The sequence below is a fragment of the Gopherus flavomarginatus genome, chromosome 1 (genome assembly GCF_025201925.1).
Source record: "Gopherus flavomarginatus isolate rGopFla2 chromosome 1, rGopFla2.mat.asm, whole genome shotgun sequence".
NCBI classification, from domain to species: Eukaryota; Metazoa; Chordata; order Testudines; family Testudinidae; genus Gopherus; species Gopherus flavomarginatus.
This window is the reverse complement of record NC_066617.1, coordinates 188,875,868-188,902,354: the sequence shown is the minus strand read 5'-3', so window position 1 is coordinate 188,902,354 and position 26,487 is coordinate 188,875,868. Positions and strand designations below refer to the sequence as shown.

Genomic DNA, 26,487 nt, shown 5'->3' with positions numbered 1-26,487 from the left:
TACTTCCTATGCATCTGTCTGCAGGATAAATTCCTTGGAGAAATTGGGGCTATCAGTACAGGGTTACTGGAGAGGGCAGTCCCTAGGTCTGTGAATGCTTCCTCTGCTGCATCAGACCATCTCAGCAGATCAGGTTCACGGGCTTTCACTAGGTCTGTCAGGGGGCTTGCCCTTGTGGCAAAGTGGGAGATAAATCATCGGTAATACCCCACTACACCTAAGAATGCCCAGACTTGTTTCTTGCGACATGGTCGTGGCCAATTTTGGATGGCCTCCAACTTGTTTACTTGGGGTTTTACCAGACCTTTTCCCACAGTGTAGCCAAGATATTTGGCCTCTGTAAACCCTACAGCGCACTTGGCAGGGTTTGCTGTAATGCCAGCTCGCCTGAAGGTATCAAGCACTGCCTCCACCTTCTCTAGGTGAGTTTCCCAGTCTGGGGTATGAATGACTACATCGTCCAAATAGGCAGCAGCATAACTGTCATGCGAGCGTAATAGCTTTTCCATGAGGTGCTGGAAAGCAGCTGGGGTCCCATGTAGTCCAAAAGGGAGGACAGTATATTGAAAAAGACCCTCTGGTGTAGAGAATGCAGCCTTTTCCTTTGCGTCTTCCGCAAGGGAAATCTGCCAGTACCCCTTTGTCAAGTCTAGAGTAGTCAAATACCAGGCATTACCCAGATGGTCCACTAGCTCATCTAGGCGAGATATGGGGTATGCGTCAAACTGGGATACTTCGTTTGTTGGCCGGAAGTCGCTGCAAAACCTTGTGGTGCCATCAGGTTTGGGCACCAGCACGATTGGGCTGGACCACTGACTGTGGGATTCTTCAATGATCCCCAGCTCCAGCATTATTTTTACTTCTGCTTTTATTTCCTCCCTTTTGGCCTCTGGCACCCGATAGGGCCTCGTTGTTATTCTGGCCCCAGCGTTCGTGACGATGTGGTGATATGTCTCGGTTGTTCGACCTGGTTTTGTCGAGAACACATCTTGGTTTCGGAAGATCATCTCAGACACCTCATTCTTCTGGTCTGGTGTCAAATCGGGATACACTCTCACTTGTTTGGAAGGCTTGTTTTCCTGGGTTAGGTCTTTTCGGACAGTTATGCACGCCTCTTGTGCATACCAGGGTTTCAGAAGGTTGATGTGATAAATCTGTTCTTGTTTTCGGCATCCTGGCTGCCGCATCTTGTAGGTTACTTCCTCCATGGGTTCAACCACCTCATAGGGCCCCTGCCATTGGGCCAGAAGCTTGCTTTCTGCTGTGGGTACCAACACCATCACCCGATCCCCTGGTTGGAACTGTCGAACTTTTGCCTGGCGATTGTAATGGGTTCTCTGGGCCTCCTGTGTCTTTTCCAAATGTTCCCGTACAATAGCGGTGACTCGGGCTATCCGGTCTCGCATCTGTATTACATGTTCTATTATATTTTTCCCCTCATTGGGTTCTTCTTCCCAGATCTCTTTGGCGATATCTAGTATGCCACGGGGGTCACTCCCGTATAATAACTCGAAGGGGGAAAACCCAGTTGAGACCTGAGATACCTCCCAGATAGCAAACATAAGATAGGGTAGTAGGGTGTCCCAAACCTTCCCATCCCAACTTACCACCTTCTATATCATAGCCTTCAGGGTTCGGTTAAACCTTTCTACCAACCCATCAGTCTGCGGATGGTAGACTGAAGTTCTCAGGGTATGTATATGGAGCAGTGTACAGAGGTCCTTCATTAGCTTTGACATAAATGGGGTTCCTTGGTCTGTTAATATCTTCTTTGGTAGCCCCACTCGGGAAAAGATCCCCACCAGCTCTTTGGCTATCATTTTAGAGGCTGTGTTCCGCAGGGAGATGGTTTCTGGGTAGCGAGTAGCATAGTCCAAAACAGCAAGTATATATTGGTGGCCCCGAGCTGTCTTCTCCAGGGATCCCACTAGGTCCATGGCTATTCACTCAAAGGGGACTTCTATGATGGGAAGGGGTACTAAAGGTGCCCTCAGGTGGGGACAGGGACTGTGCAGCTGACACTCCAGGCAGGACACCCAGTACCTCTGCACTTTTTCATGTACTCCGGGCCAGAAGAACCGTCGTAGGACTTGTGCTAGCGTCTTCTCTACCCCCAAATGTTCCCCAAAAAGATTACTATGAGCAAGACTTAATACAGCATTCTGGTGTTTGAGGTACTAGGATCTGCTGTACCTTCTGCCCCTGTACTGGTGCAACCCGGTATAAGAGATTCTTCTTCATTATGAAGTAGGATCCTGGTCCCTGGGTTTTCCCTTCCATGGGGACTCCATCTATTTCAGTCACCTCCTTCCTAATGTTGTCGTACCTTGGGTCTTTGGCCTGGTCCCATCCAAAAATTTCCTCTCCCGGGGCTAATCTGCCCAAGATCTAGGGGCACAGTCTCTGTTGCCTCTACTGGTTCAGAAGCATTAGGGTGGAGGTCAGACTAGGGTGCTTCTCCCATCTGGGTGGCTTCCTTTTAAGCTGCTCGGGTCCGCCTACCTTCGAGAGCGACCCTCTGACTTTGAGTCAGTGTTCGGGTTCCCAAGGCCTTAGCTGTCCTCCTTTCCCTTTTTGACTTTCTATCCTGTCTGGGAATGGAAAATAAGTCTGGGGATATTTCAGAGAAGACTGCGGGTTGACAGTCTACTGTGGATGCCTCACTAACTTCAGAGTTCCTCTTTTCCTCCAATCCTCCTACTGGGAATAAGTTTCCAAACCCTGGGAAGTCCCTCCCTATGAGTGCCGGGTATGGGAGTTTAGGGACTACGCCTGCTGCTACCTCAGTAGTGTTCCCCTGAATCTCGAGTTTTACTGGGATGATGGGGTAATAACCAACTGTCCCATGGACGCATGTTATCCCTGTACGCTTAGCCCACAGCAGCTGACTACACTTGATGAGCTTCCCCGAGACAAGCGTGATAGCACTCCCCGAATCAACCAGTGCTGTGGTCTCTACCCCATTTAGTTTCACTGGTCTGGTGTACATATGTGGGGTTAGTGAGACCCCCACAAGGTGGATTAGGGAGCATGGGTCTTCCCAGTTCCCCAGGTTACAATGCAAAGGCTCCTCAGCATTGGGACACTATGCAGCTATATGTCCCCACTCCCCACAGGCATAACATCTGTATGGAGCCCAAGGCATTCCCCGGTCTCTTGGTTTGGGCAATCTAACATCATGATCCTCTTCTCCCTCCATGCTCCGACTCTTTGTGGCCTCTGCTGGGCCTTCAGCCCTTCTCTTTTTCCACCTGGGCCCTCCTGGTGGCCCAGTCACCTGAGCTCTAGGGCTTGGTGCTGCTAGTTTAACCCAGGGTGCCTCTTCCTTAACTGGTCGGGTCAGCTCCATCGCTGTCCTTCGCCTCTCTACCAGTGCAACAACTTCATCATAGGTGGAGGGTTCGTTCTGGCTTACCCAGGCACGAAGGTCTAGCAGTAGTCCCCTCATGTATCGGTCAATGACCAGAACCTCTGGTATCACTTCTGGACTCCGGGAATCCGTTCGCAACCACTTTCGTGTGAGCTGGATGAGGTCATACAATTGGGACCGCAGGGTTTTGTTTTCCTGGTACCTCCACTCGTGATACCGCTGGGCCCGCACTGCAGTCATTACCCCAGATCTGGCTAGAATCTCTGCTTTCAGCTGGGGGTAGTCTGCTGTAGCCTCTTCAGGCAGATCATAATAAGCCTTCTGGGCCTCCCCACACAGGAATGGAGCAAGGATGCCAGACCACTGATCTCAAGGCCAGGCCTCCCGTAGGGCTGTCCTCTCAAAGGCCAGAAGGTATGCCTCTACATCATCCTCAGGGATCATTTTCTGCAGCCAATGGCTGGCCCGTATGATCTGCGTCCTATCATGGCTGCGGTTCAGCTCTGTAAGGGTCTTTACCTGGTTTACGAGTTCTCGCAGCACAGCTCAGTCTTGAGAAGCCTGGTCCATCAGCAGGCGATTAGTCTCTTGCTACAATCGCACTGCCTCCTATTGGGCAGCTGCCTGGACACGGGTAGCCTCCTGCTGGGCTGCTGTAGCTTGTATCAATGCCCATACTAAGTCATCGATTGTGGTGAAAAAAAAACAACCCTCTACCTTTTCTTTTTTAAATCACCCTCCTTCTTCTGCTGCGCTGTGCACATCAGATCTCACCCCTGACACCAGTTGTGACAAAGTTCCTCCTCTACCTTGGTGGGTCCTGCGCTTATCGGCAGATGTGCTCACCTCAGTGATTTTCCCCACAGTCTGGATCAACTCCTCCTGTGTCTGATCAGGAGTTGGGAGGTTTGGGGGGAACTCAGGCCCGCCCTCTACTCCGGGTTCCAGCCCATGGCCCTGTGGATTGCAGCTGTCTATAGATTCATAGACTCTAGGACTGGAAGGGACCTCGAGAGGTCATCGAGTCCAGTCCTCTGCCCTCATGTGCCTCTTGTAACAGCTGCATGACAGCTACAACTCCCTGGGCTACTTCCCCATGGCCTCCTCCAAACACCTCCTTTATCCTCACCACAGGACCTTCCTCTTGGTGTCTGATAACGTTTGTACTCCATAGTCCTCCAGCAGCACACCCTCTCACTCTCAGCTCCTTGTGCCTCTTGCTCCCAGCTCCTCACATGCATTTCCTCTCCTCTAGCTCCTCCCCACCTGACTGGAGTGAGCTCCTTCTAAACCCAGGTGCCCTGATTAGCCTGCCTTGATTGGCTGCAGGTGTTCTAATCAGCCTGTCTGCCTTAATTGGTTCTAGCAAGTTCCTGATTACTCTAGTGCAGCCCCTGCTCTGGTCACTCAGGGAACAGAAAACTACTCACCCAGTGACCAGTATATTTACCTTCTACCAGACTTCTGTACCCCACTGCTTTGGGTCTGTCACAAGGTATTTACACTGGAATGTGCAAATTAGTTTAATTCATTGGTGGTGGGAGCTCTGAAGTCATGAGCAATATGTAACTGATTATGGAGAGCAAGCTTGTTGTTTATTTACTTAGGTCTTTATTAAATGTATAACCAATAACTGTAACTGCTTAAAGACCTGATTCTGTAAGATAACAGGTGCCCTGAATTCCTACTGAACTTGGTGGAAGTTGAGGATACTAACACTCAAGGACAGATTTCTGCAGTGTGTTCCCTTACATTTCTCTTTTACCTCTCAACGTTTCTCGGATGAAGTTATGTGTTAAAAATTGATAGACTAATGTGGTTCACAGCAAGGTTTTTTGTTGTAACCTTGTGAAAATTGTCCAGGCAGGAAGTTTTAGTTTGATTAGATGAACAAATGGCACACATCTGTAAATATCTTGAGCCCCTGGGAAGTATTCATTGCACATTTTCCTGTGGTCTTTCTGCTGTGGCAAAAATGTGGTGCCTGGATGTCTAAGTTTGGTTATGTTAATAGAAGTATTCTGATTCTCAGAGGGTGCTGATCAGTGGGAAGTCCCTGGGAGTTCACAGCACCTCCAAAAATCGGATGCCTAACCATAGATTTAGGATCTGATTTAAAAATCACCTGAGTGACTCAGGAGGACAAGTTTCTTTAAAAATTAGTAGGAAATGTGCTCTTAAGTGACTTAAACAATTAAGGGTGAATTTTTCAGAAGTGTCTAACTTTGGACACCAAGGTCTGAAAATTTGAAAATTTAGCCTTGGATTTTAAAAAGAGATTTTTATGAATTATGGACCTTATCTAAACATCTTGTATTGTATTCTATCACATTATATAAATCACAATCACAGTCAATCAAAACATAACCTTATTGAAATGAAATGTTTTGATAACTTGCTGTTGAAAATTTCATTAAAATCTATACATTTGCAGAAATCATTTTGATTTTGTTGTATCGGCATTTCTGGTGGAAAATTGTTCCCTTTGAAAATTTTCAACCAGCTCTAATCTTTCCCTTTCAAAATACTATTCCTTGCCATTTAAAAAGCTACCCCTTTCTTTTTACTAAACGTGCTAGGGTAGAGTTTCAGTGGTACAAATGTCACTTAGGCACTTAATTCCCTTCAGAAGTCAGTGATATTTGGCAATAAGGACAATTAGGTAGATTTTGAAAATAACAGGCTCAGTCCTTAGCATTTAAAACAAGGGTTCACCCAGTACTGCTGGAACATATAGTTTAATTTGAAATCTGACTGATACGAAAGTATGAACTATTCATGTATTTCACCATAGAAAACATACACTATTTACAAAAAATAAAACAAAAAAATCTACTTTTGAATGTAATTATAAGATTAAGAATCATGTATTAATACTGTGTCTTCATATAAGTTTACTTAGGGTTACTTAGCAATTTCTTTTCCATTAAAGATGAATAAATGGCAGTTTAATGAATTTCCAGTAATCCAATATTAATAGCCCCTGGGGAATGTTATTTCTAACATTGCTAACTATATATTTGATTCTTGCTAATTCTTCAGTGCTTATCAGGATAACAAAGCATCATATGACTTTAATTCTCAATACATTTTTGGTTTAGTTTTTAAATAGTGAGATATTATCTTGGACTCTTCAATTTAGTGTTCCTGATAGAAGGGAGAGTCCATCATTCCTTTGAATTTTATATGTCTGATTATGCAAAGTGCTGAGTGCCTCCTGCTGTACTGTACTGAGCTCGGTTAGTACCCAATAAAGGGATCAGGCCTTAAAATAGCTTTGCCCTTAATCAGTATTCCAGTTTGTAGTTCCTTTTACTCAGTAAATAAGCCGGCATTGATTACTGTTTAATTCTGTAGGAGATTCTACCATGCTTGACTATTTCTTTTGTTTCTATTTCCTTTGGAGTTTTAGGCTAAAATTTTCAAATTTTGAATGTCTAAAGTTAGGCACCCTAAATCCATATTTGGGCACCTAAATACAAGTGGACTGATTTTTCAGCTGAGTTCTTGCAGATGTAGCTGAACTCAATGCGAAATGTGGGTGCTGATCATCTCTGAAAATCAGCTCACTTGTATTTAGATACTTACAAATGGATTTCAGTTAATAACTGTCGACACTCATGTTGGAAAATATTATTCTTAATCTTCTCTGCTTGTTCTTTGCATGGAAAAACTTCCTAATAATGTACATGAAGCCTCTAAAGCTCTGTATATTCCAGCTATTCCATACATTCCACTTATTATGGTCACCCACACATGCAATGCAAAACCAAAGATATTGTTCCATATTGAACCAACTTTTGCTCTTGTTGAAACACCATCCAAAAAAAGTCAAAACATTTCACTTCAATATTTTCTAAATGAAACATTTTGACATTTTGATTTTGAAATTTCCTTCCATTTTTATGAATTTTATTTAAAAAACATTTTAAAATATTAAATGTTTGAAATGGAAAGAAAATGTTTTCTTTGACCTGAAATAACAATTTCCAACTTTTTGATCTGCTGCAAAGTTAAAAAATATTCATTTTCGGGTTGATCCAAAACATTTTTTTTTAATTGCAAGTGAACCAAAAAAATACATCTCTTACTCAGATCTACTCCTGGCACACAAGATTTATTATGAAGCTTTATCATGTTTTTGAGGGATATCCAAGTTAAAATACAGGCACCACATCACCTTCCATCTTCAGTTCAGTGAATCTGACACCTTTACCAATTCATAAATATAACTTTAAAATAAATGCACACTACACAGTATAAATTATTTTAATTTACAGGGACTAAGTAACTGGAATTTTCAAGGCAATGGATATTAGAGTGGTTGTGATCTCTTTGGCTGAGAAGTCTGGGTGTCTTGTCTTGAATGGCAAATGTTTGTCAACAAGCAAATTCCAACTACTGAAATTTAAGTTGCTGTTGGAGGAAGTACGTGAGGAGAATTTGAGTAGGATGGGTAACTTGGCGCATTTGCTATTTCCCAGTATATCTCACTGTCATGCTCCCTCACTCTCCTGGTTGGAGGGAGGACATCAGGGCTTTTGCGGTAAATAGTCAATACTAGGCTTTAGCCTGGACTGAGGTAGCTCACGTAGTCAGCACTTAACTACAGTCTATCAGGGCTGGCTGGGTCCTGGGCAGAACTCAGGCAACCAGCAAACCCACAGTCTCTCAGGGCTGGTTTTGGCCTGGGTGGAGCTCAGGCAGCCAGTAAACAAAACAGTCTCCAGGTGAGCTAGGCCTGGGCTTCTGTAGGCTCAGGGTGCTAACAAGTAAACAGTCTTTCAGGGTCAGCTTTGGCCTGGATGGGGCTCAGGCAGCCAGCAAACAAACAGTGTCTAAAGGTGACTGGTAGGGGAGCTCCTGTCCTGGGCTAGAGCCTCCTTGCACTGTGTAGGGGGTCAGCCACCTGGGGTGACCTGGCAGGGGGATGTGGGCCCACCCTACTCCATCGCATCCCAGCCGAGGGCCCTGTCAGGGGCAGGATTGGCTGCCCCTGTGTTGGCGGGGATCCAGCCGCAACACACTGGCTGAGCCACGCCGGGCTCTGCAGCCGGCTGCTCTGTGGTTGCCCCTGGGCTACTTCCTGTTTCCCCAGGGTTTGGTACCTGCGGCCTTCAGGCCTCTTCTGGGGCCTGGTCTACACTATGCGTTTAAACTTATTTTAGCAGCATTAAATCGATTTAACTGCACACCCATGCACACTACGAGGCCCTTTATATCCATATAAAGGGCTCTTTAAATTGGTTTCTGTACTCCTCCCCAACGAGAGGAGTAGCGCTAAAATTGGTATTACCATATCGGATTAGGGTTAGTGTGGCCGCAAATCGACGGTATTGCCCTCCGGGCGGTATCTCACAGTGCTCCACTGTGACCGCTCTGGACAGCAATCTGAACTCGGAAGCAGTGGCCAGGTAAACAGGAAAAGCCCCGCGAACTTTTGAATTACATTTCCTGTTTGCCCAGCGTGGAGCTCTGATCAGCACAGGAGGCAATGCAGTCCCAAATCCAAAAAGAGCTCCAGCATGGACTGTACGGGAGATACTGGATCTGATCGCTGTATGGGGAGACAAATCTGTTCTATTAGAGCTCCGTTACAGAAGATGAAGTGCCAAAGCATTTGAAAAAAATCTCCAGGCTACACAGTGCTGCGTGACAAGTGTAACGGAAAGCGAAAGAATCAAATGGACGCTTATGGAGGGAGGGAGGGGGTACTGAGGACTCCAGCTATCCCACAGTCCACAGCAGTCTCCGAAAACTATTTGCATTCTTGGCTGAGCTCCCAGTGCCTGTAGGTTCAAACACATTGTCCAGCGTGGTTCAGGATATAGCTCATCAATTTACTCGCTCCCCCCACCACGTGAAATAAAAGGGAAAGAAATCGTTTCTTGACTTTTTTCAATGTCACCCTATGTCTATTGAATGCTGGTGGTAGATGCGATGCTGAAGCAGTGAAGAGCAGTATCCGCTCCTCTCCCCTCCCTGGTGGCAGATGGTACAATATGACTGATATCCGTCATCACCATCAGCCCGTGAGTGCTCCTGGCTTGCCTCAGGTGAAGTTGGCCGGGGGCGCCTGGGTAAAAATAGGAATGATTCCTGGTCATTCCCAGTAGATGGGACAGAACGGCTGGTAACTGTCCTCATCATAGCAACTGGGGGCTGAGCTCCATCAGCCCCCTCCCTTTCCTGTGTAAAGAAAAGATTCTGGACTGCCTGGACTATCATAGCAGTGGGATGCTGGGCTCCTCTCCTCCGCACCGCTTAATGTCCTGCCTGGACTGTCATAGCACAGGGAGGCTGCCTGCCCCTCATTTTATCTCACTAACAAGTCACTGTTTCTTATTCCTGCATTCTTTATAACTTCATGACACAAATGGGGGGGACACTGCCATGGTAGCCCAGGAAGGTTCGGGGAGGAGGGAAGCAATGGGTGGGGTTGTTGCAGGGGCACCCCTCGTGAATGGCATGTAGCTCATCATTTCTGCGGGATCTGACACGGAGCAGCTGTGCTCTCTGATACCATGGTTCTCTAGCACACTTGCCCCATATTCTAGGCAGGACTGACTCTATTTTTAGAAACCATAAAGGAGGGATTGACTCGGGGATTCATTCCGAGTTTTGCCTTTGCCCCCTCGGCCGACCTCAGCCAGGGGCACCCATGATAGCAACAGACAGTACAGAATGACAGATAACCATCATCTTACTGCCAATTTACAATGGCAGCAGACGGTACAGAACAACTGATGACCGTCTCTGCTATCATGCAAAAGCAAACGAATGCTGCTGTGTAGCGCTGCAGTAATGCCTCTGTTAGCGGCATCTAGTACACATACGGTGACAGTAAAAAAAAAGCTAAACGGGCTCCATGGTTGCCGTGTGTAGGGACCCACGGAAGATTATGTAACCGCCTAGCTAGGGTACTTTCAGCTTTCTTGGCGGCCTGTGGAAAACCCCTGCTTGCTAGGCAGCCGGTCACTGTAGGACATGGCAACCTAGCTAGAACTGCTTGTAACCAGTTAGAACCAGTTTGCATGGCCTCTGGTGGAAAGTCCCTGGCCCCTAGCCAGGAGGCGGACGAAGCCGTGGAAAGCCCCTCTTTTGCATATGCATGAGCTGCCTTTGTGCTTGGTATATATAGATGTAAGCTTTTGGCCCGCGTTTGGACTCCGTCCCAGGCTGAGCTTCGGTGCGCTGGTTTCCCCGCCTCCGTGACAGCAACGCCAGGAGTCCCCGTTGCGAGTGTGTCACATTACCTTCATTAAAGCCAATAACTCACAGTGTGTGTGGGCCTCATTCTTGCAGAGCACCCTGGGTAGGCCCGAAGCCTCCCCAAGAACCTTACACCTTGCTATGGCATCTGCCAGGGCAATCTAGGGAAAAAGGGCACGAAATGATTGTCTGCCGTTGTTTTCCTGGAGGAAGGAGTGAGTGACGACATTTACCCAGAACCACCCGCGATGATGATTTTTGCCCCATCAGGCACTGGGATCTCAACCCAGAATTCCAAGGGGCGGGGGAGACTGTGGGAACTATGAGATAGATACAGAAGAGCTACCCACAGTGCAACGTTCCGGAAATCGATGCTAGCCTCGGACCATGGACGCACACCGCCGAATTAATGTGCTTAGTGTGGCCGCGTGCACTCGACTTTATACAATCTGTTTTATAAAACCGGTTTTTGTAAAATCGGAATAATACCATAGTGTAGATGTACCCTGAGTAAACTGCAGCGGATACTCCAGGCCAGTCCTCGTCCACATCTGGGGATTGGGAACAACCAGGCACCGGCTCCTCTCTGGGCCTCTGGAGAACAGGCCGAGCATCCTTCTCCGTTGCAGGCTCTCCCCCAACTGTGCTGCAGGGCCAGCCTCTTATACTTCCGGCCACACCCCGGTACTTCTAGCAAGGGGCATGTAATGCTCCCTCACACTCCCAGTCGGAGGGAGGCCACTCAGCCTCACTACACGCATGCTTCCGGGAAGCATGATTCTGGGCATAGGTCACAAGGAAAGCAAAGTATGCAGCATATAGAAATATTGCTAAAATAAAAGACTGCTTGCCTGCACTAAATGAGAATAACTGACCTGAAAACCCAAGACCGAACACTGCACTTTGTGTACTGTGTATAAGTTTTCACTAGAGAATATGAGTTTTCAAACTGTCAGAGAAATTTCTGTTCAGGATATTCCCAAAGGAGCCAGTGGTTTAAATTTAGACTTCACAATGGCACTGACTACAGCTGAACTGGCAGATGTCAGAGTATGTGACAAGGGAGACCAGGCAGAACTGCAGGAGAGCATCACTTATAAGGCATAGAAAGAGACTAGATTATCTGTTCTCCCTGCCCCCTCTCCCCTGAAAAAAAAAAGAAATATATCCATGAATGAAAGTTGTGTATATGCTTTCTGGTATTAAACATCATTTGATGTATTATATTAAACTACTCTCAAGAAGGACTAATTCAATGTTTAAAATGCTTCTTATCCCTGATGATTTATAAAACTGTCTCTGAATAAACAATCTGTACAGAGTAAAGAAAAAAGAAGTTAAAACAAATTTATCAGATACTTCCTTACTTTGCTTACTAGTGTGCTATTTGAGCCTCAGTGCACACTTCTTTGTTTGTTACTGGATAGAGTCAGATCTGCTAATTGGTTTATAGGGAGCATATAAGAATCTGTTCAATAAAGAAAAAACCACATGAGCAAATCCTTAGGGAGCATCATGATGACACAACATACATCTAGACTGAAAGGACTGAAAATGCAAGCAAATTTAAAATGTATGATATATAATTCATGACTAAGAAATCTGTAAAGTTTAAGAGGAATGACTGAATCATAACAAAGTACTTCAGTGTATTCATCACATTGAAATTAAGGATACAGAATTAGACCGAAGGACTCAATGAGACAATTCTAGTTCTCATTCCAGCATCTTCTCATTTTAAAATAGTAAACATAAACTGTCTTAGTTCAAGATATAGAGCCAGATCATCCAACCCTTATTGTGTGAATAATCCCAAAGTATTAAATGGAACTACTCACGTGAATAAAGATTGCTGGATTGAGGCTTTACATAAAAATATTTTATCTGCCACAGAAAAATTGACTTATTCTGAAATTTAGAATTATTCATTTACATTTAGTGATGTGGAATTCAATACTAGGGAAATTTGCAGCAGTGCAAAAAATAAATAAGGGAACAGTAGCAATTTATGTAGCAAATGGCCTTTTTGAGACCTAAAGACAATTGCAGCCATAACTCATGAACAAAATAGCAAAGAATCCTGTGGCACCTTATAGACTAACAGATGTTTTGAAGCATGGGCTTTCGTGGATGAATACCCACTTCATCAGAGAAAGCAAAAGCTTCTGGTTTTAGGCATGAAGTTTCCAATGTTATTTTCCAAGGTTTGCTCAAATGACCAAACACAAAGATTAACTGGGCACTCACTGAATAGTATAAGCTAGTATTCAGTTTATTTTAGAGAGGCTGTGTGGTTATTTAATACTGCTTCCTTCCAGCAATGATAAAACGGGAGAGACCCACTGGTTGAGATTTAGGATATTAATAAACTATAAAAAAGGTTATATCATGGACATTGACTACCCATTTATTAAGAATCATTTTCTCCCAAAATGCCACTTAATCTGTGTACCATGCATCCAATGTTCATTTTTTAATCTTAGGTTTGTATTATTGTAGATAAAGTATAGTCTAGTATACCTTTTTCTTTCTGTTTATCTTATTTACAAAAGTAATAAATTATTTCTTAAGGCAGGGATATTTTCTGTTTTGAAGGTTCTGAAAACATGTACAAATAGGAATGGTAGAAGAACCTTTTAAAAGAGAGCCTTGCCATTAATCTCTTTTTCCATTCCCTTCTGTCACTATATATAAAATAAAAATATAGATATATTAAAATAGATGTACTTAGACAGTATCAGGAGAATAAGACCCTGCATGCAAAATTTAGTTTCATTTTTCATGGGTTCAAAGGTTAAGAGAAAAAGTCTCCTATAGTTCGGAATATTTCTTGTCTTTTAAAGAGTGCTGTACTGGTTGCCGACAAATTTATATACACCTTTTCCTGTCTTGACAAATTGCATGAATCCGTACAATCCAGGTCAATAATGGCCAGGAAACCTTCATGTGTTTTCTGCCAAATCCTTCCATCGCAGAAAGTGGAGCTTACCTCTATGGAAGAAAATGATCCAGCCCACAGACCCTGAAGATACACTAGGGCAGAGACTCCCTGGGACACAGAGTCTGTAACCTCTGCAGCAGTTCTTTTTGTCCTAAAGTTCTATCCTGCCTCCAGGGACTCCTCAGCCAACACCTGCCCCTCTTCAAACTAATCCTAAACTAGAGGACAGGGATGCCTCCAAAGAAAAAGGTAATACAGACACCTGTTGTTTGTGATGGGTAAAATGGGGGAACAATGCATGCTCTTCTCTGGCCCTCCACCACTCTACACATTTTCACATTTCCAGACATACAGGGAGCACTCCACGTTGTCAGGTGTGGGTATGAGTGGCATTTTGGAGGTGCTGACATTCCTTCCATGTAGACAAAAGGAAGTCTGAGTACAGCAAGGGAGACCTCTGTGTCTTGTCCTGTTCTGAGCTGCTCAAGCTCTACTGGCTACAGTACCTCCACAGCTTGCCCACACTGCAGTACAAGCCTGGCCCAATGTCTTTTCAGAACTGAACTTTACAGAAGTTCCCTGGACCCAGCCTGGTTAATTGCAGTGAAAGAATTGCTGGCACAATTTACCTGCTTCTCCCATGATGCCGTGTACTTTGCATAGGCTTGTTGTGATCAGTTCCCATTGCAAACACAGAAGGCTCTCTGATGGTGTGTTTGCAGCTCTGTAGTCAGAAGATAATGGAAGGGTTAATGCTGACTCACTGAGCTGCTGCAATACTCCAAGGGAGCTTGATTCCATTTTCTCTGGAGTTGACTGGAGAGTCTTGGGATAGAGAGCACAAAGGACGTTGGCCTATGGGATTGTGGGATACTTTTTAGAGGACTATCAGGACCTGAGTCAAGAGTGGCTGCATCTACATTGCAAAACAATAAGGCTTGAATCTTGGGTCATGGCTTGATTACAGCTCAGATTCTGCAGCCCTACAGTCCTGAGTCCAAGCCCTGGGGTAGCGCTATTTGCGCATAGACAAAAGAGTTAGGCTTGAAACTGTTCCCAGCATACACGTATCCTGAGAGTAAATGTGGGTTATTTCCATCTCACATATTATCACCAATAATACAGGTTCTGCAGGCCACATTGGTTCTTCAGTTTCAGCTAGAGTGACTAGGCATCCAGTTTTCAACCGGAACACCTGATCAAAAAGGGACCCCAGTGGTTCTGGTCAGCATCACCAACCAAGCCGTTAAAAGTCCGGTCGGCGGCGCTAAGGCAGGTTAGTCCCTACCTGTCCTGCTGGCACCACGCTGTGTCCCAGAAGCAGCCAGCAAGTCCAGCTCCTAGGCATGGTGTGGTGTTAAGATGTTGCTTGTAATTATTAGAACTGGGAGCACTGGCTGTTGGGAGTCTGAAAGGACAGGAAACAGGAAGGAGGTGGGAGGAGTTGAGGAGGCAGAGTGAGAGTTACAGAGGGTGCAGCAGCAGCGTGGTAAAGAGGTTTCCACTTTAAAAATAAAGTCCTGTTGAAGTTTGTTAGTACCTTTCCTGGTTGATACAAGACATGAGGGCCACGGGGCTCCATGTGCTGCCTCCACCCTGAGCACCAGCTCTGCACTCCTATTGGCCGGGAACCATAGGCAGGCAGCCTGCCTTAGTCCCCCCGCTGTGCCATTGAATAGGAGCTGATGTAAGCCAGATCCCCAGCCCCCTGCCCCAGTCCTGAGCCCTCCCCCTAACTCAGAGCACCCTCCTATACTCCAAACCCTTGCCTGAGCCCAGAGCCCGCGCACCTCCTCCCCCCACTCTGTGCCCCAGCTCAGAGCTGCCTCCCACACCCTGAACCCCTCATCTCCGGCTCAGTCCAGAGCATCCTTACCCCTGTCTCAACCCGCAGCCCCCTCCTGCACCCCAAGCCCCTCATCCCTGGCCCCACTCCAGAGCCAGCACCCTCAGAGCAGAGCCCTCACTCCTCCCACACTTCGACTTCCTGCCTTAAGCTGCAGACACCTCCCACAATCTAAATCCCTTGGCCCCACCCCTCAGCCTGGAGTCCCCTCCAAACCTGTCATCCCCAGAGCCCACACTCCCTCCCACACCCCAACTCCCTGCCCCAGCCTGGAGCCCCCTCCTGAACCCCTCATTTCTGGCCCCACCTCAGAACCCACACCCCCAGTTGGAGCCCTCACCCCCTCCCATACCTCAACCCCCTGCCCCAGCCCAGTGAAAATCAGTGAGGGTGGGGAAGAGTGAGCCACTGTGGGAGGGGGAATGTAGTGAGCGGGAGGCAGGGCCTCAGGGAAGGGACTGGGCATGGGTGGGGACTCAGGGAAGGAGCAGGGCTAAGGTGTTCAGTTTTTTGTGACTAGAAAGCTGGCAACCCTAGTTTCAGCTCTATAACCCACTGACATTTCAGAATTGGGCCCCGAACTCCTCTGTGACTTGCATGTAAAAGTGAAACAGAATGGAGCCCTTAATTTATTGTTTTGGGAGATTTATTTAAGACCAGATCCAAAACCCAATAAAAATCGATGGCTTTTGTGTCAGGCCCTTAATCATGGAACCGGATGGTAATGGAAGAGTCAGAGGTTCAGAAGGCTGGTCCAGTGTTTAGGGAGCTAGCCCGGGATGCCACTGTTCTCCTGTGTGACCTTTGGCAAGTCACTTAGGCCCAGAGCCTCAAAGTTATTTAGGCACGTAGCTCCCACTGAAACGAGTGGAAAACTAGGTCTCACTTAAACCAGTGGGAGACTGATGCCTAAATACTTTTGAGCATCTGGATCATTGTCTCTCCAAGTCTCAGTTGGCCGTCTGCAAAATGGGGATAGTAGCACTTCCCTACCTCACTGTGTCCACAGATATTATAAGAGTAACTGCATTAAAAAAACAGAGGTGCTCATAAAGTATGAGGGCAATATAAATAGGATACACAGATAATTACTCTGCATGATATTTTTTCTTCATAGATCTTTAATGAAAGTGTAAAATAAATTAAACATTTCTGAATATATTAATATTCCTTTGTTTTTCAGCTATCTTCTTAAAATAACAAGTAAAGCATTACAAACAGATTAACAGGTTTTAATGCTAGAAGCATCTACTATGATAATCTTGTCTGTCCTCTGGTATAAGACAGGCCATAGAATTACACACTCTATCAAGCCCAATACAGTAACTAGTTGAACTAAAGCATATCTTTTAGAGAAGCATTTAATCTTGATATAAAGACTTCAAGTACGCTTTGCAACATTTCCTATTTCTTTCAACATGGAAACCCAACACTTCAATATAGGACATAGATTCCCCTTAAGTAAGTAAGTAAATCTGTTTACATGCTTAAATAGTCACTCACACAACCTTGCTTCACTTACTTTTTTTTTTTTCTTCATCATTTTGGGGCATATCGTAAACATTACATTACTAAATGGCGCTGCTTTGGGATGCAGCAATGTATTTAACTGTAGTTAATCTTCAAGCAGGCGAGCAACTATTTTTTGTGTGCACAACCTGGGGGCTTCGTTTAAAAAAGTTAGTCGTTTAAAAGAATTAGTCCTGTAAATCGGTGGAACACATCTTTAACAGTTACTAAGCATGTAGGAAAGACATATAATTGCCTGTACAGATTTTTCTGATTTATCAGCTTTTCTTTTACCTAAAACACTGACATTTTCCTTCATGTTATTGTCTCTTCCAATATCTTGGACAGATGTAGTTGAAGAAAAACAATATCATGGAAGCTGATGGTTACTTTCATTCTAGAAGTCCTAGGTTTTCTGCGTGCCAAAGGAATTCACTATATGGAGAGAATAGAAGTTTCTCATCATGTTGTACATAATAATCAAGGACCAATATCCATTGCATTAATAATGCAAATCTTAATTACATGTTAGAAAATTGATGTTACCTCCTCTAAGCTACATTATTGCATTGGCTTTCTCTAGAGCAAGATTATTTGGATAGCAGTCTCTTGAGAACCTCAGGTTTTGTGCTGTAGGTTTTCCACAGCTATGTGGTTTAGGAACTCATTTTTTGTGCAAGGGTGAATAATAAACTTGACTGGCTCATTAATAATGCTGTTTAGACACCTGTACAAATCTTTTTGTTTGGAAGGGTGATGGAGCTTATGCTTATTCATAACTCTAAAAATAAATGTCTTAACCATTATACACTGACAAACATTTCATTTTCCCTTTCCTTTTCTTATTAGAAAAATGAGAAATATGCACGTGTACAAATTAAGGTAAGAGTAAAAAGCATGAAAATCCTATTAATACTTCCTAATTTTCTGCAATTTGGATTGTAGACTTTTCTTATTAAACATTCCATCCAACATGTAAGAACCTGTTCAACAATATTAGAAATAACCTTTTTTCTTTTCTTATTAATCATTATTGCACATGCTTTGAAGTGCCTGTTGGTGTACTTCCTGAGAGTTTTCATGATTTTTCTACATTTTCTAACTAAAGTCTTTTGCTACCTGAAAGGAAAAAAAAGAGTTCTGGCTTATATACGTGGTCCCCAACCAACAGCCTAGAATTTTTTCATCACAAGCATTACTTCATTTTGAAAAACAGACCAAAGTAAAGTGTTAAAGAAAATAATTCTGGCTTCCTCACTTTTACCTTAGTTGTTGCGGAATGACTTCTTTATTAATCGCTGAGAGATTTATTGATAAAAATTCCTACCTAAGAGCTAGGTATTACTATTTTTTGTTATCAGAGAGAACAATTAGAATTTGAAACCCCTATGAATAAAAGTTTCATTGGGGAATTTCAGTAAAATGAGTTCTAAATGGGACAATGCATTAAAGCAGCCCAGTGCACTCTAACTTATGATGCGTCCACACTAGCAAGGCATGTAGAGCACTCTGACTCCACGGCTAGAGCGCTCCTGGTACTCCACCTCAGTGAGTGAAATAACGTTTGATGCACCCCTGCTGGAGCACCGCGGCACCAGTGTGGATGCCCTGGTCTGTTAATGTGCTCTGATTGGCCTCCAGAACTGTCCCACAATGCCTGTTCTAGCCACTCTGGTCATCAGTTTGAACTCTACTGCTCTGTTCTCAGATGACCAACCATCAGACCCACCCTTTAAATTATCTGGGAATTTTGAAAATCCCCTTCCTGTTTGCTCAGGCAGGCATGGAGTGCTCTTAGCAAATCTTTCCAGGTGATCATGCCTACATGCACCAGGCAATTCCCAGTATGGAACAATGACGAGGTGCTGGACCTCATCAGTGCTTGGGGGGAGGAAGCTGTCCAGTCCCAGCTGCACTCCAGCCATAGGAATTACAATACCTTCAGGCAGATATCAAGGGACATGATGGAAAGGGGCCATGACTGGGATGCTCTACAGTGCAGGGTTAAAGTGAAGGAGCTGCAGAATGGCTACTGCAAAGCCCGCGAGGCAAACAGCCACTCTGGTGCTGCCTCTGCGACCTGCCGTTTTTACAATGATACTTGGGGGCGACCATTATGGACACTTCAGAGCCCAGTCCAACAAGGCAGGAGGAGTAGGAGGAGCAAAGCGGGAGCGAGCGTGCTGAAGACAGCCTGGCATCCCAAGATGCATGCAGCCGGGAGCTGTTCTCAAGCCAGGAGGAAGGTAGTCAGTCACGGCAGCCGGTGCTTGGGGAAGGACAAACACCAGAGGAGATTCCCAGTAAGCTGCTTTTATTTTGAGAAGGAAGTTATTTCGTGGGGGCTCTTGGAGCGAGGAGGGTTAGGGCTGTGTGCATGCCTACATGCAGAACAGGGCGTTGATGTACTCTCTCACATTGTATTAATCGGACTCAGTGATCTCTTCAGAGGTCTCATCCAGAACTTGGGCAATGCACTTGCACAGGTTTCATGAGAGAACCACTGTGGTCCTTGTCCCAATCAGGCTAACATGTCCACACCATCTTGAGATCCCAGCCATCCGTGTTATCAACGGCCAAGAGGCTGCAAAGAATCAGGAAGAGGCCACATAGAAGCAAAGAGGACTTGCTGCATGAAGTCATGCAGCACTCCCTTAATGAAAACCTAAAAGTGCAGAAGTGGTGGGAGAGTGAAAGGAAGGTCCGCCAGCATAATGCAGATCAGCAGAACCAAAGCATGGAGCGGCTGATAAGCATCATGGAGCGCCATGTGGACTCGATCCAGGCACTTTCAGCCATGCAGGAGGAGCACTACTAAGCCCACCCCACCCCCCTGCAGCCCTTGTCCCAAAACTCTTTCCCTTGTGCCCTCATGTTATCTCAACCCACTTTCCTCAACATCCGGGTTCTTATCACCACCAGCTGCCTCCAACACCTGTAGCTTCACCACCCAACCCTTACCCACTGCACTCAACCCCCGTCACCATTCAGTATAGCCATCCTGAAGTGTAGCACTCCTTGCACAGTACTCCAAACAGGAAGGCTGAGTATGGTAACAGGACTTACACAAATCTGCGATTGTACTGTTCCCCACCCCACCACCTTACCCTTTCTGTTTCCCAAGCAGTTGAGTATCTTTTCAATAAATGCATTTTCTTTTCAATAAATGGATTTTTTTGCTTTGAAAACATTCTTTATTATTGCATAAAGTAAAAGATACCTTAGCCCAGGAAAGCAACAGGCACTGCAAGTCAGTGTATCGTATGTAGCAAACACAGATTACTACTCACATTGGAACCACTGCACTTCACTCTCATGCAGGGAACCAGACATTACTGGTGGCTTTCAGCCTCAAATTGCTCCCTCTAGGACTCCCTAATTCTTGCAGCCCCGTGCTCGACCCCTCTAATAGCCCTGCTCTCTGGCTGTTCAAATTCAGCCTCCAAGTGTTGAACCTCCGAGTTCCATGCCTGAATGAATCTTTCATCCTTCCCTTCACAAATGTTATGGAGGGTACAGCACGTGGATATAACTGCGGGGATGCTGTTATCAGCCAGGTCCAGCTTCCCACACAGAGAGCGCCAGCGGCCCTTTAAACGGCCAAAAGCACACTCCACAGTCATTCTGCACTGGCTCAGCCTGTTGTTCAACCACTCCTTGCTGCTGTCAAGGCTCCCTGTGTAGGGTTTCATGAGCCACAGCATTAAAGGGTAAGCAGGGTCTCCAAGGATCTCAATGGGCGTTTCGACTTCCCCTATGGTGATCTTCTGGCCTGGGAAAAAAGTCCCAGCTTGCAGCTTCCTAAACAGGCCAGTGTTCCAAAAGATGTGTGCATCATGCATCTTTCTAAGCCAGCCTGCGTTAATGTCAATGAAACGCCCACGGTGATCCACAATCACCTCGAAAACCATAGAGAAATAGTCCTTCTGATTAACGAACTCTGAGGCTAGGTGGGCTGGTGCCAGAATTGGAATATGCATCCCATTTATGTGTCCCCTCTGCAGTTAGGGAAACCCATTTATGCAAAGTCAGCAACAATGTCATGCACGTTACCCAGAGTCATGGTTCTTCTGAGCAGGATGTGATTAAAGGCCCTGAAAACTTGCATCAACACAATTCCAATGGTCAACTTCCCCACTCCAAACTGGTTAGGGACCGATGGGTAGCTGTCTGGAGTTGCCAGCTTCCAGATTGCAATAGCGACCCACTTCTCCACCGTCAAGGCAGCTCTCAATCTCGTGTCCTTGTGCCGCAGGGTGGGGGCTAGCTCCTCACACAGTCCCATGAAAGTGGCTTTTCTCATATGAAAGTTCTGCAGCCACTGCTCGTCATCCCAGACTTGCATGACGATGTGATCCCACCACTCAGTGCTTGTTTCCCAAGTCCAAAAGCGCCATTCCCCGGTGGTGAGCATGTCCGTGAATGCCACAAGCAATCTCGTGTCGTATGTGTTACTTGAGTCAATATCATCCGAGTCCTTGCTGTCACTTTAGATCTTAAGGAATAACTCAACTGCCAAACGTGATGTGCTGGCGAGACTCGTCAGCATATTCTTCAGCAGTTCGGGCTCCATTCCTGCAGACCAAAAGGGAAGACAGAGCATGCAGTACAAAAAACATTGAAAGATGGCACCAATTGTGGATGAAAGAAGAGGGATTGCTGGGATGTGAACCAATGCATCACAGGGCATTGGGACAGGACCCTGAATGCCCCGCACCTCCCGCCCTCTTCCCCCAAGCCACAGCGCCAGAATGGGAAGAGGTGCTCTGTGGGATAGCTACCTACAATGCACCTCTCCCAATGCTGATGCAAGTGCCGCAAATGTGGACATGCCAGTGCGTTTGCAGTGTCAGTGTGGACAGACTGCAGCGCTTTCCGTACTGCTCTCTGCAAAGTCTCGTTTAACTCAAAGCACTCTACATTTGCAAGTGTAGCCATGCCCTGAGAATATGAATAGTTGCTTGTTGTGCTCCCAAAACTGGGTTATTTGAATGATTGCACTCCAGCTTTTGAAAGCACATAGCTAGGAGCAGTTTTGTTTCTCCACAGAGATGTGTGATGAGAACTGATGAACATGGTTCCAGTTTCATCTCTAATAGCAGGAGCAAACCATGTAGATTTTCAGTAGTGATATTTTTTTTCTTGGTCATTTAGGGTGGGATTTTGAAAAAGCGCCCAGTGTGACCTAACTCTGCTTTCATTGTTGTCTTCAGTGGGACCAGAGTTAGGCCGATACTGAACAATTTTCAAAATTGCCCCCTTACATTTTTTTTTCTCATGCAAAAACACATGTTCCAATGTATTAAGAAGAGAGAAGGAAAAAGTTTTTTTAAAAAAGCAATTAAATCATCTTAAATAAATGAAGTTTATTTGCTATGCAGTGGTGGAGAGAGTTCTCAAAGTGAGTTTCCCTCTGATATTGAAGGATACCAAACACATGTTATATAATTGCACTGAGGCAATATGAGGTAATCATGATTTTTCTACTTGTGATTTAATGAAACTTTCACTGGCAAAATGTCAAATCTCCATTTAAAATGAACAACTGAAATATGAAAAGCTTATAAAATTTAAAACTACAGAGATTTTTCATTAAAAGCTTATTGATTTAACTTAATTTAGTTTAATTACTATGTAATATCTTAAAACTTAAAAGTGATGAGTTTGGAAGAATGCAATGTATTGCACAGTGGTAAAAATGTCTATTTTTTTTTTAATAGAAGACTTACTAATGTCACTTCCTGTTTCATGACCCTCTACGGCCTTGCTTTAGTATATTGTGAATAGGACTTATAAAACAGTGTAGTATAACAGAACAGCAGCAGGTTGTGGCAGACTTTATTTTAATCCAGGCAATAAAAGAAATCCACCATGGTGCACAGCAGTTTCACTAGTACTTAGATACAGCTTGGTAGGCAACAGCACTATCGTAATATTATTAATAGTAATAGAAATGCCGGGTCAGTGGATGGGTGAACCAGTTTAAATAAAATGTCACTATTGCTAAGCAGTCATGTCAGGAAGATTTGGATTCTGATCTCAGGGATTTTAATTGCATTGGCTTCAATGAAGTTTACACCACTTTAAAATCAGGATTAAATGAGATAAGAATCAGGCCTCAAGGCTGGGTGATTCCACTGATAGCTAAGAGAGAAGTTAGTGAACATAGGATGATGATTAATAAGTGATACGTGTTGACATACTAATCTAGTTTATTTACAATCTTTGAACTGATACTGAATATCAAAAATATAACAAATCACAGATATTGAAGTGCAAAACACAAAGGAGTCTGGAAACCTGATGTGTTCAGATTAGAAATGGTCAAAGCCAAGACTGTGTTTTGGTTGTGCAGAACTCATACGTTGTTTGTATGCCATAAAGTGTTGTATTACAACCATGCTGCTGAGTAGGCAGAGGTACAAAGCTAATTGAACAGTTATATAGGTGAGTGTGTGTGTGTGTGTGTGTGTGTGTGTGTGTGTGTGTGTGTAATGGTAACAGGTTCATTTTTTTTCCCAATGAAAGTATCTCACAGAGATCTTTTGTCTTCCTTGCATTTACTGTTGTATTTATTCATCTCACACACAACATATCCCACCCCCGGTGTTCTGATTTGAAGATTTTGCAATTTTGGATTTTCCTACTATTTTGTAAAATGAACAGTTACAGAGGTAGGATTGGTCTGAAAGATATGATGATAAGTTGGAGTTCAGTATCCAGTTGGGGATTGCCATTAGTAATGGAACATAAAATATCTTAAATCTTCAATTTTTAGTATTTTAGGCACTCCAGACATACATATAAAGCCTGAGATTTTCAAAACCAGCTCAGAGATTTGGATGCCCAGTTATGGAAATTGGCACTCAACGGTGAGGATGGTGGTGCATCAGGACCATTGCTGTGAAAGTAATACTAATCCTCTGTGGTCCCAAGGTGTCTTTTAGTGTGGCTTCAGGTGATATGTAGACTGGAGATCAGGGGTCTACATTGGAAAGAAATCTATAGATAAATAGAAGAAAATGAAAACTATCAGATGCAGTAAGAAGGCATAAATGTTTTTTTATTATTAAGGCTCAAATCTTCGTACTATTGAGGACAATGGCAAAAAGCCTCATTGACTTTCTTGGGAGCAGATTTGGTCCAAACGGAATACATGATTTTTTATTACTTTCTATGGGACAAATCTTGCTCTCCATAGAAAACTGGTGGGCAGAGAATTATCTACAGAAAATTCAGTGAGGTCAGAATACAAGAATTTCTGCTGAAATAAAGGATAGTTTGTGAATTCCTATTGAGAACTTGGCAAGGATCCAAGCCCCAGAGAGCCTGAGGACTGCAGGTAAATCCAAAGCCATGGGTTATGTTCACAGCATACACAGAGAAGTTAGATAAAAATAAACACTCTTGCTTGAAGATTGCAGGGTTTAACATCATTTTGATTTCTAAGAAATAAAGTAGTAACACACAAGAACCCCAAACCAGAAAGAAGCAAAGCAGGCTGCTCCCTAAAGCAGAGAGGTACAACTCACTACACCTTACTATAGGCTGGCAGGTTGCTGACCCCGCTCACAGGCTTCCCGGGAAACCCCCCTGAAATTTCAAGTGTCAGTCTGCAACTTTAGCACAGTTTTATAATACACCATACTAAAAAGCTCCTTGTGCTGCTCCCCTGGCAGGTATGTAGCGAGGCCTGCCACTCAGGAGTCATGGTTAGAAATTAACACTTTATTTTCTAATGCCAGTCAAATGACCAGAATGGGTACTACCCTTGTCACATAACATGTCAATAGCTACTCTTCTAAGATAGCTCCTACATAAGTGGTTCACCAACTGGCCTTTTTTCCTGTGCGAAGGCAAGTCTCCCTCTCTTAGAGGGTGTTGCAGACCTGGAGAAGGCAGTTGCTTTTTTGGAGCAGCATTACCTCTCGGATGGCTATTCAGTAAAATATGCCCAAGTCTCCAGGAGACACACTACAAAGATTGTGGCAGCTCTCCTAACCCTGTCCCTTCCAAAGCAGCAAAGCAATGGGTTAGGTCAGGGACAAACAGGAACATGCAGCAGCACTACTGCACCGCACCTTCCAGGATCCCTATCCAGATATATACTCATCTGGTCTATTCTGCTAGCCATGCTGGAGAAGCACATTTCTGATAAAGATATAGATTTATTTTAAATAGATGTAAACAATGAACAGATTAAAATGATGTCTACTTGTGAAGTACATCTGTAAAATGCATAATACAGTATTTATAAAAATAAATAATTCAGACAAAATACTCTCGGTCATCACATTAAGCCAAAGTTTACATTAGAGAAATTAAGTGGTGTCAGCAGTTGAAATGTATTTACACAATTAACATTTCTATTTGTAACTCCCATATGGAAGTGGTGAACACAATCCAATAAATTAAGTGTTGCATGTGGTTAATTTATTGCATTTTCTTCCTAAAAGACTGAAAGTCAACTTCTCAAATATAGATTGTCCAGTGGTTTCAATTAGATTTGCACTGCTTATGCCAGGGCTGCATTTGGCCCATAATCCTGACTTTCCATTTATTTTCTTTCATCTTGCAGTAGCCAGTTTACATTAAAAATAGATAAAATGAAGCTCAATTCAGTGGCTCAAAATTAATCATGTTATGCACTGTTCAGAGGGGACGGAAATCTCAGTGCCATTCTAGAGGGTGCCAGATTCAATATTTCTAGGCTTCATCCTGTAAACTGAAATAGAAGTTGGTTACAAAGTGCAAATGATGCAGTATTTTGAAGGAAGCACTCTCTTTATTCTAGGCACATATCAGGTGATTGTTTGGAACGGCTGAGTCACTATCAATGTTACACTTCACTGTGTAGTGTCTAATACCTTCAATTGTGAGCACTTTGCTCTACATTCTACTGTTCAGTCTTCATTTGTGGGCAAGCGATTTTTGATTCTTCCCTTCATCTCTGGTGATTATATCTTTTGAACTAGGCAGCAATCTTTCTCCCTTCCCTAATACAGAATTTGGTAGCCAAGTTTCCCCACAGCAGGTTTTATTCCACTTTAATTTTTATGATAAGGGGTTTTGCGCACACTGGAAAGAAAGCTTGATCACTAAAAATGTTCCTTGGAGGATTACTAGAGATTTAAAGGGAAAGTTAAACAGAGGAGGGTTTTTTTTTTTCTCTTCTGGCAGCCTGTACTGCACTCCTGTTGTGCTATCAAGGTAGAAGCAAGTAGCATAATTTTTTTCGTCCAAATTTCTAAAAGACTTTGAATTGTGATTCTACTTTCTCCAGTACTATCTCAACAAATTTAGAGCATCTCTCCTCCTGCCTCACTCACACACATAATAACACCTGCATGAATCTCAGGATGGGTAGCATTCTGTCCAGGACCAGGAACATATTTGCTGTGCATAAAAAAGATACTATATTTAAACTTGTAGCCCTAGAAATGGGAATTTTCTACCAGTGGAAATGGGAAGCTTCCCATATTTCCAAAGAGCCTTATTCTAGCCCCTGTGGAAGTCCTGGGATGACAGACTTTACATTCGTGTTTTTTAAGAAAAATGCTATTTAAGTTATTTTTACTTTATTTGATGGCTTTGTCTGAGTCCCATTCA

At 44.2% G+C, this 26,487-nt stretch overlaps 1 protein-coding gene across 21 annotated transcripts in view; it reads left to right on the top strand.

Moving 5' to 3' along the window:
• Positions 1-26,487, top strand: part of ROBO2 (roundabout guidance receptor 2) — a 1,593,247-nt gene that overhangs the window by 363,260 nt on the left and 1,203,500 nt on the right. The window lies entirely within an intron of this gene.